The sequence below is a fragment of the Urocitellus parryii genome, chromosome 8, assembly GCF_045843805.1.
Source record: "Urocitellus parryii isolate mUroPar1 chromosome 8, mUroPar1.hap1, whole genome shotgun sequence".
NCBI classification, from domain to species: Eukaryota; Metazoa; Chordata; class Mammalia; order Rodentia; family Sciuridae; genus Urocitellus; species Urocitellus parryii.
This window is the reverse complement of record NC_135538.1, coordinates 10,437,685-10,464,691: the sequence shown is the minus strand read 5'-3', so window position 1 is coordinate 10,464,691 and position 27,007 is coordinate 10,437,685. Positions and strand designations below refer to the sequence as shown.

At 39.3% G+C, this 27,007-nt stretch overlaps 1 long non-coding RNA gene across 1 annotated transcript in view; it reads right to left on the bottom strand.

Moving 5' to 3' along the window:
- LOC113186399 (uncharacterized) overlaps positions 1-27,007 on the bottom strand; it is an 89,791-nt gene that overhangs the window by 39,535 nt on the left and 23,249 nt on the right. Inside the window, exon 3 of the long non-coding RNA XR_003301284.2 lies at positions 22,965-23,111. This is a non-coding gene — a long non-coding RNA (uncharacterized LOC113186399). The remainder of the gene's footprint in view (positions 1-22,964; positions 23,112-27,007) is intronic.

Here is a 27,007-nt window from a genome sequence, read left to right as displayed (position 1 = left end):
GAGGTGGGCAGCTTTCCTCTGACATGCCCTTTGATGATGATGCTCCTCCTCACTTAAGCCCCGAGTGATGGGATCAGCCAACCATGAACTGAACCTCGAAAACCATGAGATAACAATAATCTTCTCATCCTCTAAATTGTTCCTGTGAGGTATTTGGTCAAAGTGATGAAAAATTGACTAATGCAGCAAGATGAGAGACCAGGAGTTCATCAATTCCACTCTCCCCACAGAAACCCACCTCACAGTTACCCATAGATGGGAACACTTTGTGAATATACCAGCACTCAGGAGTGAGACTGAGACACCCCCTTAGACTGCATAGCTAAGAAAGTCACATTCAAAAGTTTGAGGAACAGACCTCTTTACCACACCACCCTCCTCAAAGCCAACACAGCACCATACAGAAAGGATTCCATGGACACACAGTGTCAAATGTGAGTTGGAGGCAGACATTCAGCTTCCTTGCTGTTCTGGAACCCTTCAAAGGGGGCTTGCTTCTGTCTTATCCCATGGAAAACTTTGGGAATACTAGTAGGTCTAAACTTCCTGTTAGAAACAAATAACAGAGATGGGGTTCAAAGTGACTTCCATGTGGCTCTTGGATATTGCTGTGCATTCTGGCCATGGAGGTACCATTCCAAAGAGACTAGTCAATAGCACTGCACTTCAGGAAGCACAGTCCATAGGTCTACCAGGCTCAAGTCCCTAAACAACTTCCCCACACAACCCTGGTACTAATGTTTAGTCCTTCTAGATCAGCAGCCAACTGCAGATGAGTGGTTATCACAGAAGGAATGAAGAAACCACAGACTTTCAAAATAAATCACAAAAATGGCAGTAAAAGGTCCTTATCTATCAAGAGTTAACTTGAAAGTAAACTGATTAAATTTTCCAGTAACAGACCAAGTGGTTGAATGGATTTCCAAAAACAAGATCCAACCACATTGATCTTTAGAGACTCACTTTCCTAGTAATGACACACATAGACAAAAGCAAGAGATACAAAAATATATTCCTCATAAATGGAAACTGAACAAGAGCAGAGGTAGCTATATGTTAATGTCAGATAAAATGGACTTTAAATAAAAAACTATAAAAAGAGACAAAATTATCACAAAATGATAGAATGGTTAGTTCAGCAAGCGTACATAACAATTATAAATATATGGGCATTCAACATCAGAGCACATAAATACTGAAAGCAATTATTAAGTGATCTAAAAGAAAGAAACTACAATACTATAATAGGTAAGGAACCTTAATATTCCACTTTCAACCATGGGTAAATCATCTAGACAGAAAAACACTAAGGAAACATTGAATTACACTTTAGACCAAATAGATCTAATGGGTATATACAGAATATTCCCTCCAATAGCAACAGAATAATCATTCTTCTCAAGAGCATATGGAACAATCTCAAAGATAGACCACAAGTTATGCCACAAAATAAATCTTGACAAATTTAAGAAGAGTGAAATAATATCAAGTATCTTTTGAGATCACAACAGCATGAAACTAAAAATCAAACAGAGGATAAATCTTGGAAAATATACAAATATGTGGAAATTAAACAAAATTCTCAGTGTGATCAATAGGTCACAGAAGAAATTTAAAAGAATATAAAAAAAACACCTGAAACAAATAAAAAAGGGAATACAATATGTCAAAATTCATGGGATGCAGCAAAGGCAGTTTCAAGAGGAAAATTTATGGCAATAAACTCATATGTCAAAAACAAAGATCTCAAGTAAACAATCTACTATTATCCTTTGAGGAATGAGGAAAAGAAAACAAATCAAGCCCACAAGGGAAGGAAATAACAAAGATCAGAAACAAGGGTAATAGAGACGAAAAAAATGAAACTAAAAGTTAATTTTTTCAAAGGATAAGGGAAAAAATCAATAAACCCTTAGCTAGACTATGGGGTGTGAAATAGAGGACTCAAGTAAACAAAATCAGATATGAAGGAGGAGACATTACAACAGATACAAATGATTATAAGAAACTACTTTGAACAATTATATGCCAAGAAAAAGTATAATCAAGAAGCAATGGAGAAACTCCTAGGCATATAAATCAAGACTGAATTATGAAGAAATGGAAAATCCAGAGAGAGCAATAATTAGTAATGAGACTGAATCCATAATCAAATGTCTTCCACTGAAAAAAAGTTTGTACCAGATGGCTTCACTGCTAAATTTTAACAAATACCTTAAAAACTAATATCAGTTCTTCTCAGACTTTCAAAAAGCTCAAAGTGGAGGGAATAGGTCCAAATTTATTTTATAAAAACAGTACTGCCTGATACCAAAGCCAGACAAGAATACTACAAGAAAATTATAGAACAATATCCATCTGAACATAAATGCAAAAATCTTCAACAGAATATTAGCAAAGTGTAAAGATTTGTAGGTGAAATATCCTCCCCAAAGCTTCCATGTTAATACAAGAATGTTCAGAGGTGAAATTATCAGATTATGAGAACTATAACAGAATCAATGGATTAATCCATTTTGTCAATTAATAATTCGGACAACTGTATGGTAATGGTAGGAAGGTATGGCATGACTAGAGGAAGTAGGTCATTGGGGGTGTGCCTTTAGGGTTTATATTTTGTTTCTCTGCTTTCTGGCTGCTACAACCTGAGCTTTCCTCTGACACATGCTCCCTGCATCATGTTCTGCCTCACCTTGGGCCCAGAGAAATAGAGTCAGTTAACCATGGACTGAGACCTCTGAAACCATAAGCCCGAAATAAACTTTTCCTCTTCTAAGTTGTTCTTGTTATGTATTTTGGTCTCAGTAATGAGAAACTGATTAATAAAAAACAAAATTCAACAATACAATAAAATAATCTTTCACCACGATCAAGTGGAATTTACCACTAGGATGCAAGGATGGTTCAACACTGACAACTCAACAAATGTAATACACCGCATTAAAAAAATGAAGGATAAAAATTATATAATCATCTCAGTAGATGTAAAAACAGCATTTGACAAGTCTTTCTGATTTTAAAAACAAAAAAGAAGTTCTCAAAAGATTAGGTATAGAGGGGCTGGGGATGTGGCTCAAGCGGTAGCGCACTCGTCTGGCATGCATGCAGCCCGGGTTCGATCCTCAGCACCATATACAAACAAAGTTGTGTCCGCCGAAAACTAAAAAAAAAATAATTAATTAAAAAAAAAAGATTAGGTATAGACGGAATGTATCTCAACACAATAGGGTCATATGTGTCAAACCCATAGTTAACATCATTATCAACAATGAAAATTAAAAGCTTTTTCTCTAAGATTGGGGACAAGTATATCCATTCTAATCACTTCTTTCCACCGTAGTACTGAATGTTCTACCCAGAACAATTAGGCAAGATAAAAATATAAAAGGCATTCTAACAACAATGTAAATGAAATTGTCTCTATTTGTTGACAACATACTATACTTTATAGAAAAAAAAACAATGGGACAGATCAATGAATTTAGTAAATTTACAAGATACAAAGTCAACATAAAAATAAGTAATTTTTATATGCTTATAATTAGCTGAAAGGGAAATTAAGAAAACAATCCCATTTACAATAGCAGCAACATAAAATTATTCATAAAGTTAATCAAATATGTAAAACGACATGTATATTACAAACTAGAAAACATTGATGAATTACCAAAATACAAAATAATCCTGCGTTCATGGATTAGACAAATTAATACTGTGAAAATATCCATACTACTTGAAGCTATCTACAGATTTGATGTAATCCTTCAAAATTTCTATCATTTTTCACAAAATTAGAAAAAAACTATCCTTAAATTTGTATGAAACTACTTTAGACCCAAATAGCCAAGACAAATGAGCAACAAGAACAAAGCTGGACTCATTATATCCATGATTTCAGAACATATTATAAAATCATTTTAATCATTTAGTCCTGGCATTAAAACAGACTAATTGAACAATGGACTAGGATAGAAAGTACAGAAATAAACTCCCTGCATTTATTTTTGGTCAACTGATTTTTGACGGTCACCAAGAACACACAATAGGGCAAGTACAATTTTCAATAAACCAGGAAACTGGATATCCACATTAGACAATTCAGATAGGATCTTTGTCTCATAATTTACATAGAAACCAGCTCAAAATGGATTTAAACTTTAATTATAAGAAATGAAACTATAAAACTACCAGAAGAAAACATAGGGTAAAATCTCCATGATAGTGGTCTGGGCAACAATTTGAGAGATAAAACTCTCAAATCACAAGCAACAAAAGCAAAAATAGATAATTGAATGACACAAATTTAAAAGTTTCTGCACAGCAAAATAGACACCCCACAGAATGGGAGGAAGAAAATATTTGAAAACAATACATCTGATAAGAATTTAATATCCAAAATATTTAAGTCTTATGGTTTGGGTCTAGAATATCTCCCAAAAAGTTCAAGTGTTGAAAAGTCCCCAGGGCAATAAGATCTAAGGATTGGACTTTGAAAAAATGATTAGATTATAAGGGTTTTAACCTCATCAGAGGATTAATCCATTTGATGGATCTGAATGAACTACAGAGTGGTAACTGTAGTCAGGTAAAGCATGGTTGAAGAAAGTGTCTCTCTCTCTCTCTCTCTCTCTCTCTCTCTCTCTTTCTTCTTCTTCTTCTTCTTCTTCTTCTTCTTCTTCTTCTTCTTCCTCCTCCTCCTCCTCCTCCTCCTATTCATCTTCTCCCTCCTCCTCCTCCTCCTCCTCCTCCTCCTCCTCCTCTACTATGCTCTTCTGCCATGATGTTTCTGTCTTCACGCTAAATAACCATAGACTGAACCTCTGAAACCATGAGACAAAATAAACTTTTGCTCCCCTAGTTGTTCCTGTCATGTATTTTGGTCACAGCAACCAAAAACTAACCACCACAATAAGGAATTCAAACAATTCAATAACAAAAGAACAAGTAACCTGGTCATTTTTTGACCATTCTTTTTAATCTGGTCATTTTGGGGAAAGGACTTAAACAGACCTTTCTCAAGATATACAAATGGCCAACAGGGACATGAAAAAATGACTGGTATCACTAAACATTAGGAAAATGTAGAGTAAAACTATAGTGAGATATCACCCACACCCATTAAAATGACTTTCATCAAAATACGAAAGACAACAAGTATTGGCAAGGGAATTGTGAGTGTGAACACAAATTAGTACAACCATAGGGGAAATGGATGAATCTGGAGGATATCATGATAAGCAAAATAAACCAAACACAAAAGACAAATACTACATAATCTTACTTTTATGTAAAATCTAAAAAAACAAAAGTTGAAATTTCAGACGTAGATAGTAGAATGATAGTTACCAAAGGCTGGTAGGCGGGGAGGAGGAAAGGGGCAATTCTTTGATCAAAAGGTACAAAGTTTGAGTTGGATGGGAGGAAAAGAATTTGATATCGATTGCAAATCAAGTTTATTAGCAAGGTTAATAACAACAGTGATTATTATTTATTTTAGCTAAGTCAATAATAATGTCATATATTTCAAAATAACAGTAAATTTCAAATATCTCACTATGGAAAAAGAATAGGTAAGCAAATAATGAATATGTTAATTAGCTTCATGCCCACATTGTATACCTGTTCAAAATATTACATTGAAAAAAAATCACATTGTACTTCATGATTCTATATAATTATGATTTCTGAATTGAAAATAATGTGAATAATTTTTCAAATACAGATAAAGATAAACATAGCAAATATCATATCAAGTACATAACTGAACTTACAATAAGTTAGAAGAATTTCACAAGGGCCAAAATTGAGCTGTAAATTAGAAACTGGAAAGTGAAATCTGTCTGTTTTGAAGTAGGAACTGAAACAAGAGATGCGGTTTTTAACTTCTCACAGGCACAAAAGAACTTAACCCCCAATAAGACTGAGAGCTAAAATTGAGACTCTCATGAATCCATGACCCTTGAATGGCTACATTCTCAATGAAAGAATTATTTTTTTAATCCAGCCATTGACCCAGAGGGATACCAAGGAAGTTTTTAATTACTGATTAGTATTGAATTAGAAATAGACTACCCATGGAATTTAAATTAAGGGTTCTTTATGTAAATTTGGCTTCAATTTATAGGATCACACAGATCACAAACTTCCATGCCAAAAAATAAGATAAAAATGCTTCCAAACTGCTAACATCTTTAAGGTTATTTTCAGAAGCAAACACAGAATTTTCAGGACAGGTTGCATCACAAGTCCAAGCCACAGAGAAGTTCACAAAGGTGAACCCCATACTGATAACTCAGAGACATACTCAGAACTCAGAACTTAAAGATACAGGAGGAAACAATCCTCTCAAGGGAAAAGGCTCAATAAGCACAAAAACAACACAAAATTCCCCAAAGAACTTTAGTTGATAGAATTAGATGGAAACTGTATGCATAAGTACATTTAAAATCATTAGTCTTAGAATGGGGAAACTATTAAAAGTAACAGACATTTGAAAATGATTCGAACAAAGATTGTAGAAATGAAAAATTCAGTCATTGTGATTTAAACCTCAATGGATAGATTAAAAAGCATCTCAAACACAACAGAAGAAAGGAATTGGTGAATTGGAGATACGTCTGTGAAATATCCAGAAAGAGTCAGAGAGAGAGAAAGAAGTGTAAAATGGTTTGATTTGAGATAAACAGACAATAAAATGAGAAGATCCAACAAATTTCAAAACTGAACCAGACAAAAAACAGAAAGGGGGAGGAAAAGACAATATTTGCCTAATTGAAGAAAGACAGGAATCCTGGAACTCAGTAATCCTTTCAGATAGCAAACATAACAAATACAAATAAGTCTGCACTTAACACAATGTACAAAAAACTGCAAAATTTTATTTTATTTTTAGACCATTTTTATGTGAAGCATAAAACACAGACTTTCAAAAAAAGAATGATAATCAAATTAACAACAGACTTTTCAACTGCAATAATAGAACTCAGAAAACAATGGAAGTATTTTCAAAGTGTTAAGAGGAAAAAAAAAATGTCCTCTTAGAACTTTAAACCCAGCCAAACTCTTATTAAAGATTAAGGAAAAATAAAGACATTTTCAATCAAACTGAAACAGTTTTTAACTAACATATCTTCATTTGAAAAAAATACAACCAAGTATTATTGCATCATGAAAAAAATTGAACATGGAAGAAAAAAGCGACAGTGTATCTGTAGTATGTCCTTGCCAAAATACAGCATTGAGATGTCTGTCATTTCAAAAAGGGAGCAATTTGGATCATGAAACTGCCAACAAAAATGAAATTAAAAGAAGAAGAAGGAAGATTGAGATACAAGAAATGTGAGCAAAGAAATTGGTGAATATTCAGATATTTATGAAGAAGCATGACTAGAAAAGCAATGATAGCAATGACATTCAAAAACAGAAGTCAGTAAAAACAAAATACTGGATGTAAATATCATGGTTGATGTTAAAACATTTTAAGGTATTAGATGGTAAACCATTAGTCTGGAAGTATATACATATAATGCTTAATTACTACGAAGCATCATTTTACACTTTTAAGGTAACCCATAAGAAAACAGCAACAGGATGCACAGCTACCCATGGCACTAGCATTGGGAGTAAAAAATAAAGAAAACTAAGTTAAACAATAAAGTGGGAGAAAAGAAAGTTAAACAAAGGAAGGAAAAGGTAAATAGAAAGGAAAAGACAATATGTGACTTTAATAATGTGTATTTACCATGTAAACATTTTTCAAATTACTTTTTAAAAATCAAAATCTGGGTATATATCTTTATAACACAATGGTTGAAACATACTATTAAAGGCTCTGAACAAAGGAATAGATAAAAGACACAAGGAAAATAAAAACCAAATGAAGTCTAGCCCTGCTACATGAGACAGAACAAACTACAAGGGGAAAGGCCTGACTGGGGAAAGATGGTCACTCATCGGGACAGAGGAAGAGATCCTCAGGAAGACACCATTTTAAATTTACATCTGTTTAATAAAACAAGCTCAGATACATAACAGTGTTAGAATTAGAAGAGTAAACAGATTAGTTCAAAAACATGGTGGAAGACCACAGCACACAGCTCTGATCGTTTGGTAAATTAAGCAGAATAAAAAGTAGAGATGGCATCAAAGCTCCCTGTAGAAGAGTGCAGAACAATATTGTTCCTAGGGGGGAAATGTATATTTGTACATCCTGAATTCTCAAATATTATTTTCAAATACATGGAAACCACTTTTTAAATACTCCTGGATGTGGGCACTGGGATTCAGAGGGACTCCCTCACTCTCAATAGCACTGATGGGACTTTTGTTAGGAACATCATGTTCTGTCCAGGATACCCCATCAGAGACAAGGAAGGAGGATGCTGAAGAGGCCAAGGAGAGGAGGAAAGCACACTTGAAAATCTTGAAGGGGACTTCTCAAGAAGCCAATGGCCAGGCGCTCACATAGGCTTGGCTTCTCTTAAGGGGCTGAGATGAGAATTTGTTTACACTCTTAGAATGAAACGATGTAGGAAGGGTCTTCTCAAGGGCACTCCTCACTGAAGTAGCACAGGAAGAGGGAGAGGAATTTAGAATAAAATTCAGAAACATCTCAGAATCAAAGAAACCACAACGTCAGGATTCTTGGTGTCCATGGGAACAGACCGATCTCTCACCTCTCAGGGGCCACCAAGAGAGGTCCATTCTCCTCCCTCAGACAGCTTGCCAGGGCACCAGGACAGCCACTCCAGGCTTTGAGTCTTTATGGCCTGCACCCTGGCGGCACTCTGTCATTAAGAGTCCACCTAAGTCCAGACAGCATGGAGCCAGGAGCTCACCCTAACCCCATCATCTGAGGCCAGGAGAGCAGCAGATTCCAATGGTGCGTGGCCACTTAGGGCAAGAAGTTATGAGCAGGGAAGCCATCACAGATCTACCCTAGATGAAGACTGACACAAATTGCTCTACTCAATTTCCAAAAAGAAAATAAGGGTGTAATTTGCGAGGAGAGACATTAATGAGAAGAATTTAGTGGAGGAATCGTAGTCACTTTGATAATCCATTCAGCAAGCAGTTTGTGAACACTTCCTGTGTGCTGGAAACTTAGCCAGGGTGACACAAAGGCCTCTCAGTGCAGAGAAACGTGTCATGGAGAAAAGCCGTGCTCATCTCCTCTCAATGACAGGAGGTCTGTGCTTCTGGAGAGCTCCAAATACTCCAAGGCCAAGGTTCTCAAACTATTCTTGAATGTCTCTGAAATTACAGCCACCCCTTGCTGGCACAGTACTCTGTGCCTTAGCCTTGGGTTCCTTGTGACTCTGGGAAGAGCCACTTCATCTGAGGAAGCCACTGGTAGAAAAGCAGCCAGAACAAATGAGCATCTTTGTGTTTGACTGTGTTGGTTTTTTTTTTTTAACCAAGTTCAGAACCATCCAATTCTCTCTTAGCATGTAGTATTGAGGCCTAGGATGTACCAGCACACACAATCAAAAGTAGGCAAATCAGAGCGTCAGTAACACATGGTCATCTATTGTGCAGATGCAGTACCACTGGGTTTGCAGAGCTGTGCCTTGCTCCTGGCCACTCAAAGACAAAAAATATATTAATCCTAATTCACTACTACAGTTCTACAAGGAAGTAAATTGCTATTTCTTGGGGGAAGAGCTAAAACACAGCAAGAAGACTTAATTCACTGTACAGATTAGTGAGAAGAAAATCCTGAGCTCCCAATTCCCATCCCCATGGGGAAAGAGAAAACCCACTGCCCAAAAATTACAGTCCCCAGTACTGTACTTCTAATTAGCCCTGTTGTGGTGATGAGTTACTTAGTGAGGCTGGAGTCAGGAGAAAGGACCTTCAAAGGATCTGGAGGATGCCCAGTCCAGCCTGTGGGGACCTCAACAATGACAGTATGATCCTCTTGGTTCTTCTCCACTGATAAGCTTCCTTCTTGGGAGGCCCATTTGAACAGCGTTGGCCAGAAGGCAACTTGCAGGGGCCCTGGGTTCTTAGTAATAAAAATGTTCCAGGTGATGGTTTGCGTGCTACATCTAGGATTGGGTGAGGTTATTAAGAGAACTCAGGGGGGTGCTGGGGATGTGGCTCAAGTGGTAGCGCGCTCGCCTGGCATGTGTGCAGCCTGGGTTCGATCCTCAACACCACATACAAACAAAGATGTTGTGTCTGCTGAAAACTGAATAATAAATATTAAAAAATTCTCTCTCTCTCTCTCTCTCTCTCTCTCTCTCTCTCTCTCTCTCTTTAAAAGAAAAAGAAAAAGAAAAAAAAGAGAATTCAGGGGGAAGAGGGATGGAGGTTCCATACAAATCCAACAGGGCTTTGGGAAACCAGCCTCCCACCACATGAAACCTGACCTCAAGGGTCACCTTGGTACCCTTCCAAGTGGCTTCTTACAAAAAGCAACAGAAGAGCTGCTGATCCCCCCATCAGTCTTCCTTGCCTAGGACTCCAAGGTCAGCCATGGAATGACTCCATTGAATGACCTTCTGAAAAATATGTAATTTGCTTAGCATGAGGCTAGCACTCAGCAGATTTCTGGTGAATTCAGACTTTGGTTATTCTGAATCTAGCATGAGAGCCTTCCTTGCCCGTGGCAAGAGAGAATGAGTGGGTAAAACAGACAGGGGCACGGATACTGGAGTCAGACTGGACTTAAACCCTGAAACTGCCATGTACTGGCTGCGTGACCCTTAACCCCACGGGCCTTCAGCTTTTCCATCTGGGGTTAGGGGGTCCTATCCAGCTATAAGAGTTGAGGATTGCATGACCTGATGTTTGTGAAGTCCACAGACTCGGGGCAGAGCATTCAGTGAGTTCTACATAAACCTAGACTGCTCTAAAGGGTGTCAGAAAGACCATCGAAGCAACCACCTGCAGGCTCCTACAGCCTGCTGTTGGGCTCCCACCATGGGAGTTTTCACACCCTCATTGAGGGTTTATTTGTACCTAAATTCACTGAGTCTCATTCATCACTCAGAGTTAGGTATGCAAATAGGTCTACAAAAACTTTTACTAAGAGCAGATCCGGAGGAAGCAAGCAACACAATGGGATCAATTCTAAAGGGTATGTCTTGGTCCACCGAGGAGAATAATCAGAAAAGTTAGATGCCAGATAAACTGGTTATTACAAGACACTTCTATTCTATTTTGAAGGCATCAAATGAAGGAATCAAAATGACATCAGAATTCTGAACAGCAACACTGTATTCAGGAAGACAATGGGGTGATATTTTTAAAATATAGAAAGAAAAGAACTTTGAACCTATTATGTTGTATTTATCTGAATTGCCATTCAAATGTAAGGTATAATAAAAGTGTTTTTTAGAAATATACCTCAAAGTTTGCTACAGAAACACTCACATTGAACACATTTTTGGAGAAAGAACTCAAATAAAAAAAGAAAGACCAAGAAAAGCAGAAAAAGGCATGGAGAAAAAAGAATCAACTTTCATTGTTGTCTTAAATTGTTAAAAAAATTAATTAAAACTACAGCTAAACAAGCAAAAAAAGAGAAAATATTTCCATTAAAAATTTGCAATTCTAGACAATATTTTTATGAACAGTCTTTGAGAACAAGAATATGGAAATCGATTGGCTTCAGATACCAACAGGGATAAATAAACAGGGGTATGCTCTTAAGTTAAAGGTAAACACCTAGAGAACAAAATTAGGATGTAAAACCATTAAGGCAGCAGGAAAAATTTCAGTCGATCGGATGGAAAATAGGAAGACAGCAGAACAAGTGGAAAATATAACAGAAAGAAATCTCATTATAATAATTACATTGAATTTAAATAAGTTAAACCACTGAATAAAGATGACAGTTTTGCTGAATGTCAAAAGTGCAAGGTGCAACCACATGTTGCTCAAAATGACATGCTTAAAACCAGATTCACAGAAAGACTGAAAATAAAATGACTCCTCCTCATCTCTTAAAATATATATACATATGTTTATATTAAATATATATTTTTTTCCTATTTTAAGCTTTTGGTCCATCTTTCCAAAAAATTCTACTTCAGAAGGTTATATGTGGCCCAGTTCTGAGACACTGTATTCTTTAAGTATTGAATCATCCTGATATCTAAGCCCATATGTCCTGGAAATATCTACTCAGGGTGGTGATTTATATGAAGGCAAGCAGAGAGTGGCAGAGGCTAAAGGCAGGCCACATCCTGGGTGGACTTAGCAGTAGCCCCACGAGAAAGCCCTAGACACCAAAGAAGCACTTGGGGCCCCTTCCTGGAAACTCCTGAGGTTAGTGCTTCCCTAGCAAACACAGTGCTTCTCACCTGACACACAATGGAATCACTGGGGGAGCTTCTAAAGTATATGAAATGTTGGGCCCGTATCTAGAGCTTCCAAATAGTTAAGATCTGGGGGGCGGTGGCTAGAATGGATCTGTAAAGCTTGCCAGGTACTGCTCAAGTGCGGCCAAGTTTGACTCTCCATGGGCGGTAACCCCTAGTCCTGAGGTATGGAGACAAGCCTAAGGGCAGGTAACTGAGGTCAGCCCAACAAGGGTTCAGCACTTCCTCATTACAGCAGGGTTCAGGCCGTACCCTCTAAGATATCAACTATCTGAACCGGTTTCCAGTAAAGGGATTGCCAAGAGTTGTCCCAAAGTCACATTATGGGAAAGAGTCACTCATCTTCTCACTGAAGACCCAGCCGTGCCCTGCCTAGAGTAAGACCTCCTACACATACTAACAGTCTCCCCCAAGGTTTTCTCTGGCTTTGGCTTTGGATTTGGTTTTGTACTGTAGTTGTTTAGCTCCTAGGTTCCACATTCTCCTCTACTTTCTGCACTTTCTCTAGAGCTGACTTTGGGGAAAGGAGCCAGAAGCTTATGTTCATTTCTCCCATTTGACAAAATTCCAAATCCCGAAGCCCATTGGTTGTTTGCATGTGTGTTGTTTTTGTTTGTTTTGTTTTGTTTTGTTTGTTTTTAAGACATAACTTCACAAAAGAAGGAGAATTGGATGAGAAAACAGAGGGGCTGGGGATATAGCTCAGTTGGTAGAGTGCTTGCCTTGCATGCACAAGGCCCTGGGTTCAAACCCCAGCACCACAAAAAAAAAAAAAAAAAAAAAAAACACCTAGAAAGCAGAGAAATAAGCTATAACTGCCCTAACAGATATGAAGAAAGTCAACTTTCAGGCTAATCATGGGGAAGGCTGAGAACTGGAGAGATTTATTCTGTAGATATCTTTTAAAGGCTGGCAAAGTCTGCAGCCAGACCTTTACTCTATGGAAGGGGATCAGCACTTTTCTCTCTGAGGAGTCTGACCAGACAAAGAAGCAGATCCATATCCAGATTCTGACCCCAGTGTTCCCTACAACAGCCCACCTACAGCATCCCAAAGGGGAGCTCCAGACTGACGAGCCCCACCCAAACAGTCCTTAGTACGCACTTTTAATCTCAAGCAGACAGGCTAGAACAACAAGACCTCAAGGAAAGTTTCTAATACAGAAGACAGAGACCAAAGTAAACAGGAGGCAGCAGCCTGTCAGGGAATAAATAGAGGGAGAGAAGCTTTCAAAAGTGTGAGTAGGATTCAAACGTTCAGAGAAGTAAAAACAGATACTGCATCCAAGGCGTAAGAATAGGTTTCTATTTTCTTTTTAAAGATGAGGGAGAGGGCATTCTTACAAGAAAAAAGTCTCTTGGAAATTAAAATTCTGGCAGTTGACAACAGCTTCAAAAAAGAATCAAATATACAGAAATTTTATTTTATTTATTACAGAATACAAAGATGATAGGAGATTTGCATACTGCAATCTATAAAACATTGCTGAGAAGAATTGAAAAGACATAAATAAAGATATCCCATGTTCATGGACTGAAAGATGTAATATTGAAATGACGGAACTATACAAAGTTCCAACACAATCCCTATGAGAGTCCCAACAGTGTTCTTTTCAGAAATAGAAAACCATATCAAGAATGCATAAGGAACATAAAATATCCAAATGACTTGGAAAAGAACGAAGTTGGAGAACTCACAGTCCTGGGAACTTATTAGAAAGCTAAAGTAATCAATACTGTGTGGTACAGGCATAAAAACAAACATACAACAATAAAGTAGAAGAGAAAGCCCAGAAATAAACCCTCACATGTATGCTCAATTGATTTTCAAGAAGTATGCCAAGACCATTCAAATGGGAAAGGGCAGTTTTTTCAGTACATGGTGATGGGAAACTGGATATCCACATGAAAAAGAATGAAGTTGGATGTTTACCTGATACAACATGCAGAATTTATTCAAATGGATCAAAGACCTAAGTTTAAGAGACTTTTTAAAAGCTATATAACCCTTAGAAGAAAACAGAGAGAAGTTTTCATGACACTGGATTTGGAAATGATCTATTGGATACAATACCAAAAGCACAAACAAAAAAAGACCCCCTAGACAAATCAAAACTTAATCAAAACTGAAAACTTTTACACATCATAGGACTTAATCAAAACTGAAAACTTTTACACATCATAGGACACAAGCAACAGAGTAATGGCAACCACAGAATGGAAGAAAATATTTGTAAATCATACATCTGACAAGGTATTGATATATAGACTGTATTTTTAAAACTGCTATAACTCAGCAACCAACGAACAAACAACCAAATTCAAAAACAGGCAAAGAGCCAGCCATGGTGGCTCATACCTGTAATTCCAGCAACTTGGCTAAAGCAGGAGAATCACAAATTCAAAGCCAGCCTCAGCAATACTGAGGTCCTGAGCAACTTTAGTGAGACCTGCCCCAAAAATTAAAAATAAAAAAGGCTGGAAATGTAGCTTAGTGGTCAAATACTCCTGGGATCAATCTTCAGTGCCAAAATAAAGGGCAAAATAAAGAGCTTGAATAGATACTCCTCCAAAGAAGATTTTTTTCCTTAATATTTTTAGTTGTAGATGGACACAATATCTTTATTTTATTTATTTATTTATTTATATGTGGTGCTGAGGATCAAACCCAGTGTTTCACACATGCTAGGTAAGCACTCTACCACTGAGCTAAGACCCTGGCCCCAAATAAGATTTTTTAAAGGGCTAATAAGATGAAAAGATGCTCATCATCACTAGTCATGAAGGAAATGCATATTAAAACCATGAGATACCACTTCACATCCATCAGGTAGATAGTATCAAAAAGACAAAAAATAACAATCATCAGTGAAGATGCGGAGAAATTTGGAACCCTCATACTTTGCTGTTAAGAATTTAAAATAGTACAGTTTCTGTGGAAAATAGTTTGACACATCCTCAAAAGTTAATCACAAAATTATCATAAGAGTTAGCAATTCTACTCCTAGGTACATACCCAAAGAACTGAACGCAGAAACTCAGACAACAGGTGGAAACACCCAAATGTCTACCAACAGATGAAGGGAAAACAAAGTGTGGGTTGAGGATGTATATGCAATGAAACATTCAGTCATACAAAGGAATGGGATCATGATAAGGCTATCACACAGACAAACCTTAAAAACATGCTATATGGAATCAACCAGACACAAAAGGACAAGTAGAGCTGGGGTGCAGCTTGGTGGCAGAGTGCAGTGGATTGTTCCCTTTATAAGGGGTACCTAGAATAGGCCAGTTCATAGGGGCAACAGGTGTGATCAAGGTTACCAAGGGCTATAGGGAGTTATTGTTTAAAGGGTACAGAGTTCCTATTTGGAATGATGAAAAACTTCTGAAAGCAAACAGTGGCTATGGCAGCAGAACATTGTGAGCATACAGGATGCCATCAGATGCACACTTAAAGTGGCTGAAGTGATAAAGTTCTTGTTGTGTATATTTTACTGCAATAAAAATATAAATTCATCAATAAAACCTTGATAATATAAGTGCAAAATTCATCAGAGGATTCACAGAAAGAATCAAGGAAATCTCCAAGAAAACAGCAAAAGAACAAAGAAATTAAAAATGAGAATTGATACAGGAGGATACCATTGAAATTAGTCAAGGTACTCCAGAAAAACCAACAGGTTACATACAGACACATAGAGGAGAGGAGTTTTGTTAAGGGAACTCATTCAGGAGATTATGAGGGCCTGGAAGTCCCACCATCTGCTGTCTGCAATCTGGAGACCCAGGAAAGTCAGTAGTAAAATTCAGTCTGAGTCCAAAGGCCTGAGAACCTGGGACCACTGGCCTAAGTCTTAGAGTCCCCAAGGTCCAAGAACCAGGAGCTCCAATGCCCCCGGGCAGGCGAGGATAAATGTGCCTGCTCAAGAAGGAAAAAAATCCAGTCATCCTTACTTTTTTATTCTCTCCTGGCCCACAACAACATTAGTGTAGGTATATCATTTTTACTCTGACTATTGATTTAAATTCCTCTGCTCTGAAAACATCCTCACAGACATACCCAGAAATAATGCTTTATCAGCTATCTGGGCATCCCTTAACCCTGTCAATTTGACACATAATTATTATCATAATGTATGTCTGCTTTAGTTAGCTTTTCATTGTTGTGACCAATAGACCTGATGAGAACAGTTTAGAGGAGGAGAAGTTTATTTTGGCTCACAGGTTCGGAGGTTCAGTTCATAGTCGGCCAACTCTATAGCTTTGGGCCTAAGAGGAGGTAAAACACCACAGTGGAGGGCATGATGGAGGAAAGCAGCTCAGGACAGGGTGGCAGAGAGAGTTCCATTCCCCATGGGCAAAATATAAACCCCAAAGGCACTCTCCCGATGACCTATTTCCTCTAGCCCACAACCTACCTGCCTACAGTTGCCACCCAGTTAACCCACATCAGTAGATAAATTCACTGATTAGCTTACAGAGCTCATAATGGTATGGGAGTAGATTTCTAGTGAGTCATTCAAGAAAATTTCCCTAAGTTTAAGGACACCAACTTCTATATTGGAAGAATCCACCAGTATCTAGCATCCTCTGTATAATAGATGGACTCACATCAAAGCCATTGTGAAACTTCAGATCCCACGAGGCAAGGAGACAAAAGAACTGAGAGACCCAGGGATTAAATCTATGTGGAATCACCAGAAATGATGAGAATAATAATCTGGAGAGGAGCGTAGACTGTGGGATTCCATATTCTAATCCAGTGGCTGGGAAGTGCCGGGCACGGTCGACGGACAGCTGTCTGCACAGGCAAGGACGGAGAGATGAATGATACGTGCCAAAACATGCCTCAGATTTCCTAAGAGTCCCAGGAAGGAGAAATCACAGACATTAGGAGGAAAAGTCGTCCCTATAAATATTTCAAATGACACTTAAAATGGATCTGGTGCCATGAGTAGAATTTCAAGAAGCCCAGATGGGGAGGCAATGTAAATAGAGGCCTCTTGGGCAAAAAGAGGCAAGTGTGTGACCCCCGAAGTCCAAAAGGGCTGCAGTGGAGGAAGGAGGAGGGTGGGAGGCGGCGCTGAGCAGGAGGCTGGGAAGTGGTGGAGAAGACAGTCCAAGCCTCTGTACCTCGGCAACGCCAGTGCCCAGGGCTGGACTCTGGGCAGGAAGGCAGGACATACTGAGCCAGGCAGACAGCAGAGCCTATCTGCCTGGCCCAAATGTCAGCACCCTGCCTCTCTTTATTATGCACATGCACGTTTGAGCCTTGAGTCTCACCACTCAGAGCAGACGGCTCTGGAGTCCTGTGAGCAATGAGTGGCCCTTGCCCTCAAGACACTGGGTGCTGGTGGAGAAGGAGGCGTCCTTTTCAGTAACTGAAGAGAGGAAACCAGAGCTGCCAGCAGGGTGGAGAGCCGAAGTGGAAGTCATCCGTCACGTTGTGTTAGGGAAAACACGTGCAGATGTAGGGACATGCTGACTCTCAGGAGCACCAAACAAATGGGCTGCCCTGGGAAAGAGCACTCATAAATCCCACGCAAAATCCCACGCCCGTCGAGGGGCTGTGCTACGCATCATTCCTGGTCTCTGTTTTAAAATATTCCAGGAACTGGGAAAAAGAGGGGGAAGGGTCCCCCTCCCATTCCAAGCCAGGCGCTAACTGTTTTACTCCTCGACAGCACTCAGCCCACCAAAGGTGCCCACCACGGGATGGATCCAGGTGTGACAGCAAATCCCGTCAGGCTGTAAAGCTGCAGTGCAACCAGTGTGTCACACAGGAGATGCCACAGCCTCCTCACAAGATCAGTGGCCATCTATCAGTTCAACAATCCTCGTCCCATCACAACTAAAGAAAGAAAAGATTTTACATAACTAATGAGCCTCTCTGCTCCTTTGGGTCACAATCTGCATTTTAAGTGTCTACATCCACAAGTGCAGTGCAAACTGAACCTCGCCGTGTCAATGTTACTGAATTCTTGGTAATTGATGGGGATTTTTCAAATTGTCTGAATCTCTATTTAAATGATTTATATAATGGACCTTCGGAGTTGCTGTTACAATCTATCACATTGTAATGAAGGAACTTAGGTGTGTTTATTACCAATTTATGGAGAAGATGGAAACGGGAGGTGATAAAACTTTTTTGTCTCTTGGTTCCCTTGCAGGTCTAATATTCTGTGACTGGAATAAACAGGACACATCTTGACACGGCAGACACGTGTGGTCTGAAGCCAAGGGTATTTCGTTTTGGGTGCTGGCCAGTCCCTCGTGATTTATGACATTAGTTCGTTATGAATTGCTGTAAGGAAACCACTGCTCACCCACGAGCTGGTGCTCTTTACTCTTCAATTTTCAGGAAGGAGACAGCGTGTGTACCAGGAATGATAGAACACTGCTCACTCCCCACCCCACCCCCCAACGCTTGGAAAACAAAAGGATGGTTTAGGATTAAGAAAAGGAGAGGCCTCTGAGCTGCACGGGTGTGTTTTAGGAACACACCACACCAAAGCAGCAAGAGGAGGAACAATATCCCGCCCCCTATCAGTTAGGCTGGAGATGGAGAGGGTTAGCACAGTTCTTGGAGAAATTCAACCTCGTTTTGGTTGAGACCAAGTCTTGGTCCAATCTCCTATGCCTTAAGTCTGTTGAGTTCAGTGCCTAATAAATGGTACTCAACAAACAGAATTTAGAGCAATCTACATAAGAGGTTAAGCGGTACAATAAATATTTTAAAAATAAAATCAATAATCAATAAATCTTTATCTGAAGGTTATAAGAAATAGGGAGGTCTTTTGCAATTACAAGATATTAATAATATGATTTGAGGTCTTGGGAACAATACCATTTTTCATTATTTTCATATTCTAATTACCTTTCACATTTCTTAAAAATTACAAATGCACAAAATGATAATATTTCATCTGACATATTTTGAGAGAACACAAAGAAATCTACTTTCTAAAAAACTGAACATGCCATACAATGATGAATAAATAACAGTATTTCCTAATTCAAGCAAGCTGGGTTTATGGAAGTATGGGTTATTCTAGACATAGGGAGTTCTTTATACAAGTATTTTTACTTTTTTAATATTTACTTATTTTTAGTTGTACACAACGCCTTTGTTTTTATTTATTTATTTTTATGTGGTGCTGAGGATGGAACCCAGGGCCTCGAACGTGCTAGGCGAGCCCTCTACCACTGAGCCACCACCCCAGTGCCAAGTATTTTTACTTTTATGCAGTTGGTATCTTTATGATAAACAATAGTTAAACTTAGAAGTTACTAGCTGGTTGTATGAGGTCTGTGAGATTCTCTGCTATAACTTGAAAGTGTCCCTCGAAGTCCCTGTGTTGTGATGTCATTATGGTAGAAAGGGGTTAGTCATTGCAGGAGGGGTTCATGATAAAAAAATAAGTTTGGCCCTTTCCCTACACACACACATGCACACGTCCTCCACCACCCCCCTCTCTTGCTTTCTGGTTTCTTCTACCATATGACACAGTAGAAAGACAGAAAGACCCTCACTATATGCAACCCTCAACCTTGGTCTCCCCAGCCTCCAAAACTGTGAGAAATCCATTCCTTTTCTTCATAATTACATAGTCTCTGGTATTCTATTATAGCATTACAAAAATGAACTAAGGTACCCTCAAAGGATTTTCTGATTGAAGCATTAAATTCCTTACAGTATATATCTGCTGTTTTGATTCATTTGTTTTCTTTCCTCCAAAGTACTTTTCAAGTTCTTTTATCAAGACTTAATAAAATATAAACTTCTTTATTTTTGAATGTCTGAAAATGTCTTATTTTATACCAATTTATTTTTTCCTTATTATATTTATTTAGGAATGATTGACATACAATGAATGGCACCCATTCAAGTGGATTTTGTTAAATGTAAATGCTCAGAAAACTTCACCGCAATCAAGATGCAGAACATTTCCATCACCCCTAAAAATTCTTGGTACCTATATACAGCCCATCCTTCCACCCCATCCATAGGCTACAGATTTCTCAAATTATAGAACTAGTACAATATGCATTCTGTTGCATTTGGCTTTAACGTGACTTTGTATCTGCATTCAGAATGACTTAATGGCTTACTCATGTTGCTGTTGGTTTCAGTAGTTGTTCCTTTTTATTGCTGAGTAATATTCCACACACTCTTTACCTATTTACCATTTGATAGTTTGTGGGATTATTTCCAGGTGTTGGCCACTGTGATTAAAGCTACTGTGACCATTTTTGTGCAAACATTAGTGTGATATGTGTTTTCTTTTCTTTGGGATGGACACCTAGGAATAGAGTGCCTGAATATGACTTGTAGGTATGCTCAACTTCTTAACAAGTTAGTAAACAGATTTTCAAAGTCGTGACATTTTATGTCCTCAACAGCAGTTCCACTTGTCCTACCACCTTGCTGGCACTGGGTATTTCATCTTTTAAAATTTTAGTCTTTTATAGTCTGGTGGGTTAATATGTTTTCTCACTGTGGTTCTGTCTTTGCACCTTCCTGACAGCTGATCACAACAATCATATCTTTAAGTCTTCATTGATCATTTTATTTATCTTCTTGTGAAAGTGTTTGTTAAATCTCTTCTATTTGGGATCAGGTGTTGTCTATAGATCCTGGATGTATGCCCTTTGTGCTCAGCAAATATTCGCTTCCAAAGCTTCTTGTTTTCTTAATGGTATTTGTTTTTTGGAGGGCAAAAGTGTTTAATTTTGATATATTTCAGCTTAACATTTTTTTTCCTCTTACACTTCATGTTCACTTATGTCCTGAGAAATCTTTGCTTTCCTAAGATCATATCAGTTTCCTCCTATGTTTATTCTATTTACATATTTGAATGTTGCTGTTTAGGTAACCTGATAATGGGTGTTCCTGCTTTGCTTTGTGGTACTTGAGTTTTGTTGGTTGGTTTGTTCTGTACCTCCTCTGAAAACACCATCGCCAGGTTCAGAGGTCGGCCTTCAGAGTGGTTTTCCCTCAGACCTTCAAGGGGTCCTTCCATCAGAGGCACCTGCAGAATCTGCCCTCAGCCTGGCTGCAGTTCCTCCGTCTTCCCCTCTTCTCTGAGCTCCTCTGGTGTGAGGTCTGGGTGGGTTTGTTCAGTTTTGTTTGTTGTTTTGTTTTCTTTTAGTTCTGCTTAACAAAATGCCTTTTTCATGCCAGGATTCATGTTTACCTTTAATTCTGGAAAAGTCTTAGCCCTATCTTTTCAAATATTGCTTCTCTCGTATTCTTTATTGTCTTCTAGAAATATCCATCATAATGACGTGTAATCTCTCAGCTCGCCTTCCGCGTCCCTCCTGATTCTGACTGTCTGTGGCTTTCCAGGTGACAGGCAAAGTCTGGCTTCCATCTCAACCTCTTCAACTACACCCAGATCAGTATTTCATTTGTAAGATCTGATTTTTTATTTTGATGACTGTACTTTCATTTCCAAGATTTCTGATTTTTATCTATATCCACCTTTTCTTTCTTGCTTGATTGCCTTTTTTTTTTTAATACTAGGGATTGAAACCGGGGGCACTTTACTGATGAGTTACATCCCTGGCCCTTTATTTTATTTTATTTTATTTTATTTTTTTGAGACAGGGTCTTGCTAAGTTGCCCGGGCTGGCCTTGAACATGCAATCCTCCTGCCTCAGCATCTGGAGTCACTGTAGTACAGATGTGCTCCACTCTGCCCAACCATCAACATCTATTCTTGATCCAATTGCCTGTTGAATTCATGTTTTATAGTTCTTTCTGTAACTTATTGAAGGTCATAAATGTATTTATTTTAAAGTAATTTTCCTACTTCTCTATTGTTTACAGTTTTCAGGCAGGAATTCTTTTGATCTTGTTTGAGTGTTGTTGTGTATAGGTATTGCCTACCTCATAGCCATTACCACCTCTCTGAGGACAAATCCCGGCTGTAACCTGAATGAATGTGTCCTGCCAGGAGATCACAGCTGGCTTAAGGCATTTGTGCCCATTTGTTTCCCCTTGCAGGACGTCAATTCTCCAGGTTCCCTTGGAGCCAAGGGGATTGGGTAACATGTGACCCAGTTTTCCTAACAATATGCAATGGAGATTCTGCTCGGGGCTCCTGAAGGGATGGGAATTATGATATCTGGAGCAGCAGCAGCCATCTTACAACCCTAAGGCATAAACAGTAAACTCAATAGAAAAGCGATTGCTGACAAGAGCCTGGGTCCCTGGTGGCATTGCTGAGCTGCAAGATCAGCTTCTAGTGTTCCCATTATTACAAAAAGTAATAAGCGTCTGTGGGGTCAAGGCCCCAGTTTCTTTCGGCTTAAATCATTCCCAGTAGCACAGGAGGCTCTTTCCCTCCCAGCCTGGTGCCTCCGCCGGGGCCTCCAGAGATCCACAGCACAGAAGCACTGCTGTCCCGTGCTGGGTCTTCCTTCTTCCCAACCCCAAGCCAGGACAGAAGGTGGTCCACCTCCCAGTCCCACGGGTGCTTCTGCTTGCACGTCACCACAGGTAAGCAGCCTGCTCCCTGCTGGGACCCAGGTGGGTTGGCTGGAGCTTTGTCAGCTTCTAATCTCATGCACAGGACACTCGGGCCTGGCTTCAGGACAGGAGTCCCAGGGGAGATGCCCCACTCACCTCCTCTGATAGAGTCCCGGCTTGAAAGTCTGTGTCCTGAGGGCAGCTGTCTGCCCACCGACTCCGACCTCTCGCCCAGCCAGTGCACTTCTTAATGTTGCAGGGAGAGGTCTGGCATTCTGCAGACAGGACTACTCTTGTAGAAATCTGGCAACACGAAGAAACTAGAATTAAAAGCCAACGGGACCCGCCACCACTGTGAACATTCTGATACATTTACTTCTAGCTGTTTTTCTATACACATCTACAAACATTTTGTTTCATAAAACCATGGTGCTAATGTAATAGACGGGGTTATAGCTTGCCTTTTTACTTAATGCATTAAAGATGCTTTACGTAGATTATCTAGGTAGAGATACAGCATCTAGATCCACCCTGTTTCCCTGCTCCCTATTATGGAGTCTTTAATTTGTAACTACTATACATAATGTTGCATGATAAATATTTCAAGATTTCCTTAGAAAAAGCCCTGGAAGCAAGATTACTTAAACAAAGGGTCTAAACATTTTAAATACACTTATGTACACATATCTACACATATTGCCAAAGTGCTCTTCCAACAAATGTTCATCCTCACAAACTCTGGGTATAATGTTTTAAACTTGCCAATTTGATAGACAAAAAAGACTCAGTGTTCTTTTAATTTACATGTCTTTGATACTCATAAGTTTGAACATTTTTCATATGGTAATTAGCCATTTGTCTGCCTCCCCAAGCATTTTAAATAAGATTGTATTTACTTACAACTTTGCAAAGACAATTATTTCACAAATCAAATCAAAATACTTTTTATGCAAAGTATATAAAGCCACCTCAGAAGAGTTTGTGTTGAAATCTATTTCACAAAGAATATCCCTCTTTTTCAGGTTGAATGTCATCTTCATTTTACTTCTGGTCCAAATTCTAATTGCACTCAGTTGTTGGGTAATTTATAATCACAGATGTGGGAGAATAGAGAATATGTATAGTATATAGATACAAGTGGCCAAATTATTTGTATATGTATATTTGTGTGTGTATACATGTATGTATATATACCTGTACACGTATACACACACAAACAATTCACATATATAATTAACCACAGATGTGGATGATTTATTTGTAAACATCGATATAATTATGATTTCCATAATCCCTGGTTATGTACAAACTTATTTTGAAATACATTAAAAACTGAAGTGGATACATCCATTTGGAACTTTTACCATTTTGTCTCATAAACCACAAATCAAACCTAAGATGTCACTTGGAATGGACTAAAGACAGCTAGGTCTTTGATTTAAGAGTCTCCACTCTCAGTGATAAAGCAGTCGGCCTTAAATCCTGCTTATGGAAACTGAAATACTGAATTATTCGGAGAGATTATTAGGGGAAATGGCCAGATCACAGGTAGATTTTGAGTGAAGTTATGAGGAGATGGGGCACTCTTCTGCAGAGAGGAACAAGAAGGGCTTGCTCTGGAGACAGCAGGGGAGACAGTAACGTGTGAGGCTTGGAGAAGCCTGGCTTGGCTCCGGGCTCAGCCAAGCCTGGGGAACATTCTTGCACAGGCTCCTGGACATCTCTACAGATAATGGGGTTAGAATGGTAGCCTCCTCAGAGTTTCTTTGGGGATTTAAAATCGTGCATATACACTACATTTTCTTTTTCCATTCATCTGTTGAAGGGCACCTAGGTTGGTTCCATAGCTTAGCTACTGTGAATTGAGCTGCTACAAAAATAAATTCTACTGTCATGTATAACTAAAAAGAACCAATTAAAAAAAAAGACCCAGGAACACAGGCACCACAAAACAAGTTGTGAAATAATAGTGAGAGAATTTTATTTTAAATAAAATATGTATGTGTGCAAAATTTTTAAATCTTTAAATACACTGCTACACTGAAAATAAAAATAAAAACATGCATAAAGCACCTCATCTCGGGGCCCAGCTCACCTCAACAATGACAGGCCAGACCTCCAGGAGGGGGATGGGGTGGAGCCCATGAGCAGGGTCCAGGCCCACAGGCAGGCACCTGGGTGGCAGGGACAAGGTTCCCTGTTGCAGAGGAGCTTTAGGGCAATACTTGAAGTGGCTGAGTCCCTTCTACAATGGTGGGTGACTAGATGAAAACACCAAACACCTCCCACCACTGTGCCGAGAACAGCAGGTGGAAAAGGTTTTACTGCAATGAGGAAAACTCCAGGGCACAGGGGGAGGGGCTGGGACCTTGTAGGATACACAGGACCTGGGTGTCCAGCTCCAGGCCAGGAGTGGGAGCCAGGCAGGTGCGCCTGGCCAAGATGTGTCTTAAGGGTAACTTATCGGCCTTGAGATGGGCTCTGGAGGTAGCTGGGAAGTCATTAAGCTTTCATGCTGCGTTCCTGGGCTGTCCTGCGGCTGGGCCTGGTCCTACACTTTGCACAAACTCTCGGGCATCACTGTCTGCATCCAATGGGGGCCCAGCTTCTCAAAGGAGGCTTTTCTTCACGATGGAACCAGGCCCTCTCTGAGGTTTCCTGAAGCATCCTGGCATTTTCACACTCCAAGACCCGGCTTTTCTAAATTGTAGTCACAGCTTATAAGGGTTCACACATGGGTCTGCCCAATAATGCACCTGGAGGAATACTCAGGAGTCACCAGATCTGTAGATTTTATTATAATAGGGTTTGCAAGTCCATAGTGCTCCCCAGCTAAGCAGAGAAACCCTGCTACCTGAACCCCGTCCAAGTCAGCAAATGTAGATTTGCCTCCCACTTGCCAAATTTAGGTGAAAGTCTCATGTTAACTCAAAGTTAGGGGAAAGGCTCTACCAGGCTTTGTTGATTTAATATTTGAAACAGTTTTTTGTTTTGTTTTGTTACCTGGAATTGAACCTGGAAGCCCTTAACTATTGAGCTACATCCCCGGCCCTTTGTATCTTTTTATTTTTATTTATTTATTTATATTAGGGCCTCACTAAGTCACTGAGGCTGGCTTTGGACTTGCGATCCTCCTGCCTCAGCCTCCCAAGTTGCTGGGATGTGTGCCACTGTGCCCAGCTGAAACAGTCTAATTTCTAATTTGCTTCCTTCCTCCTTTCATGTGTTCCTTTCTGCTTTTGCACATGCCATGTTACAGAAACATTCATACTATTAGGCCAAGTTCTCAACATCCTTCTTCTCCATCTGTGGAAGCCTGGGGAAAATGACACCAAACAGCAAAGATGAAAATCTGATCTTAACTATCAGCCACTGTCCTAAATGCACCTCTTGATCATTAACAAAGAATCAACCCAAGGAACCCGGAGCTATTCTCTCCATTGTTTTCCTATCAATTTTGTTTCTTATGAACTTTTTCATGTCTACAGAGCAAGTTACAAATTCTCTCTCAAAACAGGCTTGTAGGACCCAGGTCTGGCTAAGTGGAAAAGCAAGGTGTCTATCTCTCCAAAGCCAATTTTAATCATTTAAATTTGAACTTTACCTAGATGCTTCTTAAATAGGAGAAAATCATGATGGGGTTGTGAAGCGTCTACGTGAGAAATGTGTGAAAGTTCAATCTTGTGATCATAGTTGCCTCATCTATAATAAGATGGCACTGACATTAATCTCACCTGCTTTGTAGGATTTTGCCAAATGGGTGTGTGTGTGTGTGTGTGTGTGTGTGTGTGTGTGTGTACACAGAGACTCACTGCCTAACATGCAGTAAATACACAATTATTTTATCTCCCTCTCTGTTTCTTCATTGTTTTGATCTATTTTTTTTGAAACAAGAAAAAGGGATTGTTCCCCAGAGAGCCTTGAAAATTCATGATCTCTGTGCGTCCCACTACCACACCTCCAATTTCCACTCAGGGACTCCTCGGAATCTCAGCTCTCACCTTGCAAGGACATGGGCTTGCAGCCAGAGGTACTTAATAAACCTTTACTGGTGATGAGCCAATATCTGTCACATTGCAGCAGCTTTATGGACCTGCCTCACTCACAAAAACAAGAGCCAGAGCATGTGAAATAACAGCCAGAGGTTCTGGCACGCGCTCTCTGGACTCCACCAGGACCACCTGCCAGGCACCAGCATT